We start from the raw sequence: 6,316 nt of genomic DNA, 5'->3' as shown, positions 1-6,316 counted from the left end.
TAGTTGATATTTTATGAAACAATTAATCGGAAAATTAATTGGCTATAGGCTATATCATCCATTAAAAAATGAAAACAAGTAAAAGTTACACGATTTTTCTTATGTTAGATTGTTGGCTTGATATTATTATTTCAATTCCATTCATTTAAAAAGCTTATTATAGGCCTGTAGTAAAAATTTTAAAAAATAGTCCTGCTGTATAACTGCTTATTTTTTGAAAACATGGAATAAAATTTTTTAAATGACTCACTGCCTATAAGGGATCCCTCCTCCATGGAGGTTCTTCCTTACTTTTCTTAGCTATTTGAATGCTCATTTGGAGTTTGTTTTAGAACAATCAGAAGCTCTTTAGATGGAGGCTGTGTCTGTAGATTTGCAGACTGGATTTCAGATTTGAGAAATACTGGACTTTGCTTTTAACTCAATGAAACACGACGCACTATAGCACTGTGACATAATGTGCTGTCAAGATCAGTTTAAGCTAACCGATTGTCCATGCACATAACTCTTTTCTCTCTTCCTGATCCAGCAGCATAAAACAACATTTGTGAAACTTTGATCTGTATGTTTTAACAACTTGTGTTTCCTCCAGCTTAAACAACCATACAGTAACAGGCGTGTTTAGTGTCAAGGCTTCCCAAGGGGAGGATTTGAGGGAATGATCCATTTCTCAAAACCTTATCAGCTGCAACCCACCCCCCTTATAACAATGCCACTGTGTGCAGCCCCCGCAGCCTTGACGCCCAACGACCCCCCCTCCCCCTCTCACCCACATGTGAGATGTTGTTGTGTTGTCTTGTTCTCCCACAGCTGGAGCATCTCCCTCTCCACCCCTCCATCCCTCTGCTTTTCCTCCATTCAACCCAAACAACGCCTCCGTTCTTTCAGCCACACTATGCAGATTGTTTCAGAGGACAAGCAAGAAAGAGAAACAGATAGAGGCTGCAGGGGACAATGAAACAGCTGGCCATGCCAAAGCAGTTCATTTTGGTTTTCTATATTTCTTATCTCATGTAGCTCTGTAATTGCATGTGTATGGATATGTGTGTGAGCGAGTAGCCCACTTGTCCTGCCTGTCTGTTGTGCGGCTTTAAACTCTGGGAGCAAAGTCATATTATTGGGACTTAGCGTCTATTGGCATCCAATGTCCACTGAAGGCTAAGTATTCATTATTCAAGGATTAGGTATAGGTTTTAGTTATTGTGAGGTGTAGGTTAATAGTGAGTAAGAGTGACGATATCCTTCTCTCACAAGTTGACAGAAATAAGTCTGTGGGTACAATGCTGAAGTCCTCAAGTGTGAAAATATTTTGCCTAAATACATGAAGGATTATGTCCCAATATATCAGAGGGAAATATTAGTCTTCACCTTAAAATGAATTTGCACTGTAGCCTAGTGTGTTATAGTACACCAGCTCTAACATGATACTTACCCAGGGATGCATGTTCCAGTTGTTTTCCATAATTCAAAAGTGAATGGATGTTTTAACCTCTTGGAGCCAGCTGAACAAGCTAAAAAGGGAAGCACAAATTCAATTCAATTCAATTCAATTCAATTCAAAAAACTTTATTTGTCCCTGGGGGGCAATTCAAATATAAATTATCACCTTCAAATAAGTTTTGGTGTACATGTTAGCTAACGTTTTAGTCTATTTATGAACTCAACAGACATGGAGAAACATTGTCATTTATTTACATTCACCAGTCACCGACTCCCGAGCACATTCTCCTGCTTTGTCGCTGCTCCACACATGGGCGGTTCTAGGCAGGGGCCAACAGGGGCCAGTGCCCCTGTAACACTGAGCTTGGTCCCCTCCCCCCTGTGGCCACATACACAGTATTTGACTCAACAACCGGACTCACAATCTAGTATTAAATTGTGTTACTGAAACAAACATAAATCATGGTATTTTATTTTGTGGTATTTAATAATGAGTGCTATTATTTGGCATAATATTTGTATATTTTTAAAGCAATCATCTTTGTCTATTTTTCACCTGGGTTTAATGTTCCCCTCTGACAAAACAACTGGCCCCAGTGTGGCCCCCTCAGTAAAAGTGGCCTAGAACCGCCACTGGCTCCACAGCTAGCTTCAGGCCAGAAACTCAATGAGCCAGAGGTTTTTAAAACTCCGACTTAGCTAGTGAATATGTGAACGTTTAAGTATGTTTGCACCAGTTTAACACATGTTTTAGCTGTAAAATGTAACAAAAGTTGTGTAACTTAAAGGGACATTTCTCTCTGATAAAATAACTAGCTACCAGACGGGACAAATCCCCCGATTCAAAACTCTATTTTCCTGAGAAAGGCAGTTCCAACCTGTTGGTAAAGTGGTCATAAAATGTCTCCATCTCCATTCAAGTGGCCTGTATTAACATCTGCAGCAGAATCACACCTGCGGAGGGCAGAATTACACTTCCCATTACAGGAACTCTCGAAGAAAAAAATCTCCCCTACTCACATTCGATTCGCACGATTCACGCTCTAATCTGACAGCCAATCAGATACGTATCTTCATTGGTTTCTTTGGTTAGACCTTTAGTAATTATAGTCTATGGTTAGACCTGAACAACATTTAACCAAAAGCAGGTAGAGTCAATCAACAGTTGAGCTTTTTTGTATATAACTATTGTTTTCCTGAGCCACAATTCTGATCCACACTCCAGTTCAGCAGGTGGCGGTAATGCACCAATAGGCTGGTTTGCCAACCAACTTCAAACTGAAAAGAAGAAGAACAACAGGCAGGCCCAAGTGAAGTTAAAAAAGAAAGTTGCTATGGTTCATGAACACACTACACTTTTTCCACAGCTAGTTAAATAATTCACAGCAACTGTAAGAAAAAGGAGATTGTTCCTTGTGCTGCTATTCATAACAAGTGATGGGAGGTCAGGCTCTTATTGGTGGTCTAGATCATTTTGCTTAACTCAGCAATAACAGCTGGCCACTAAACGGCTGTGTGATTGGTTGATTGGTGACATTTTGGTATTTCTCAAATTAGGCTAATTTAGCCTTTTTTTTGTACCAGTGACTGATTTATATCATTTATACCTACAGTATATCCAGAATAACACTAATGATGATGTTTGGCATCCTAACCTGCTGTTTGCTCCTTGAGCTCCTCCACTCACATCTGGTTGGTCACATTGCACACACTTTGATACAGTATTCAGTCAGTGTGTGGTTACGATTTGGCAAAGCAGTGGGAAGAAGAGAGAATCCCTAATTGTGTTACGTATTCAATAATAACAAAATTTAGGGGGGGGTGTCACTTTCAAACAGTACCAAGAGCTGAGTCATTTGCAAATGGCACATCACTAATAGATAACTCCTTTTCTTAAAGTGAGGTGGTAGCAGCCAACACCAACTACATTATTCATCGTTTAAACTGCAAATAGCCAGCAAACCTCTGACTACAGTAAATTGGGAGGGAAGAGTTGGACAAAAAAGTATTTCAAAAGTATTAGGGGAGTCAGTCAGCGAGGGAAGAGCATGTAAAAATACTTTGTATAATATGAACAATTTCTTTAACACTTTCTGAGCAGGTTATGGTTGAGTAGTAGAAGTTTAGCTCACTGCATTTTGTAAGCTTTTGGTGGAATGAAAGAAAGTATATATTTTTTCTCACAAAAAGAGATAACACCTCAAAACATTGTCTAAATAGGAAAAGTAATGTCTTGCTTACATGGACTAATACCAATAGGCCTATATCAAAATCTTCTTAACAGGAACACTTATCAGTTGCTTAGGACCAAAAGGGCCTCTCAAAGCTTTTCTAATAAACTGAAACATCACAAGTGGAATGACTTCATTGAGGCTTAAAAGTGTCCTGATAGTCTTTTAGTGGAAGGACAACCTTTAAATTGAGTCCATGTAAATATTACAAATGACAATATTCTTAGTTTTGGATTGATTTTTCTAATAGAATAAACTTTGACCCATGTCTGCAGATCGTGTATTACATGTGACTCTCATACGGCAATGACCAGTTTATATTTTTATTAAAGGCTACAGTTTGATATGAAACCTAAACCTGGTTGATAAGGATGCTTTTATTGGATTATAACAAAGAGCTTAAACATTCTCCTTTTGCTTTGGCAACACGTTGGCACAAATGATAGTTGGTTTGATGCAATCTCCGGTGTTAAACATTGACGGGATGACGAAACATTTTAATATCACATGAAGACATCTGGCCTACATTTTAGGCTCCATTTATTTTGATTGACAAGATATGTTGACTTCATTAGCCTCTCTTACGCATGTTTCTGAATGCCGGACTGAACTGAGCTTTCCTTTTGTTCACACACTTTTGTTAATGAATGAAAAAAGCCCTTGTTCTCTTTAGGACTCATTTGAATAATTGATATGGGTGGCATTCATTCAAGGATACAGTGTACCTTTTACGATGATGTCACATTTACAAATTTCCCTCCGCAAGACCTCAGAACAATAATCTGAAACATGTTCAACGTCTGTTCTGGAGGCTGAAGGGTTGAAAACACTGTAAAATAAAGTGGAGAAAGAGTCAAGACTGCTTTTTACTCCAACAAAATAGTTTTCAGCGACTAACTTTTTTTTGTGTTTGATGTGCTTCATGTTTGTTCAGGTTTAGTTTATTGTAGAGTAAAACAGATTTTCCTCTTCTTTATCTTTATGTGTCTCATCATCACGAGGAGGCCGACTCTTCACAGTTTGGCGCTATGTAAACTTACCTGTTTGCACTCATTTGATACAAGAATATGAAGAAATTCGTTTTTCAATCAGTTTAAATATTTTTAAGTGAATGCTGATTGTTTAGATTTTTTTTTATTAGAGCTAATTCTATATTATACCACAAATTGGGAATATTTCTTTAAAGTGTCAGCTGTGCTGGGAGGGGAGTAATGCTCCTTTGTCATACACACTTCTTAGTTTGTCTTTTATCTCACACTTCCATACATTATTCTGTATTTTTTTAAATATTTTTTGAAGGTCAATGCTGGTAAAAAGTGAATTATATATGGTGAACATACCACATTTGTGGTGTGTATTCTTTTCATCTTTTCCCCAGCAGAGGGCAGAATTGTTTTGATAAAGGTTTGAATGGTGTGACATAAGTGATCTGAAGACAAAGATAATTATTTTCGGGCTTTAATGGTTCAATTACTCAGGTCAACTTGAGTGTGGAGACAATTTAATATACTTCTAAAAACCTGCCTCCTGTTGATTTTTATATCATGTATTTCAGGCGTTCTATAATTAATTTGTCATGTTATACGACTTCAAACGGCACCTATAAATATTCAAATTGTAGAAGTTGTGTTTCTGTTTAGCAGCTTAAATATTTAAGGCTACATGTTATATGTGAGATCAACATTGACTCTGTGCACTCTGTACATTCAGGTATACAAATCATAACCTTTTTTTTTTTTTGTTACTTTGAATCACTTCCTGACCCTCATTCTTTAAACAGGTGATTTGTCAGCACTGACAGCTTAAGTTAATGATCAAACCAAATGGCAAGGTTTCCAAAGTAACCACTGTCATAACAAACCACATTTTGAGTGCCTGTACTTGAGCAACAGCCGGACAGAACCAACAAACAGGGGTCGGTCAAGCCAGTGTACAAGCTTTTCAATAAGCCCTTCTCAATAATCTTTTACTCAGTATTTTTTGTATTTATAGCATGATCATTTGAGTACAAACTGAGTAATAAAATAATAACCCCGATAAAGTGCCTTATTTCTTTTTGCAGGTACAGCACTTTGCAGCTGGACAAAGAATGGTCATTCTTAGCCGGCAGTGACATTGAAACCTGGGCAGTGTTCCACACTGTTGCTCCTCTTTCATTCACTGATTCCAACTAGCTCAGACCAGTTCCTGGTTTTCTGCACTAAATGAAACTTGTGCAAATGAAACATTTTCACTACAGCCTACATGTAGAATGTAAAAAGGTCCATGCACTCATTATGGCATTTGCAAATCATAAACAGAATTTCTGTAATCAGCTTTTTTAAAGCAAATAAATTAAAATTGGGTGACTCTGGCTTTTAAGCAGGGGGTGAACCTTTGATTGTGATCATCTTACATGTCCTTTGATAAATAGGTGGGTCACAGAATTAATACAGAAAGAACACAGAATTATGTTTGGCAAATATTTTGACTTATCTAAAAATAAATAATTACAGTACTCAATCAAGTATACTGTCTGCAAAAATAACACCTATATTGGTTGTAAATTAAGGTAGAGACATATAGTTTTATGTATAATTAGGCACAGACAGGAAAAACTAATTTTCTCTCTGGATTTAGAGTATCAAAGCACCCTAGAGGTTACA

Source organism: Labrus bergylta, chromosome 7, assembly GCF_963930695.1.
Source record: "Labrus bergylta chromosome 7, fLabBer1.1, whole genome shotgun sequence".
Classification (NCBI taxonomy): Eukaryota; Metazoa; Chordata; class Actinopteri; order Labriformes; family Labridae; genus Labrus; species Labrus bergylta.
The sequence above is the reverse complement of the archived record's forward strand: the minus strand, read 5'-3'. Positions refer to the sequence as shown.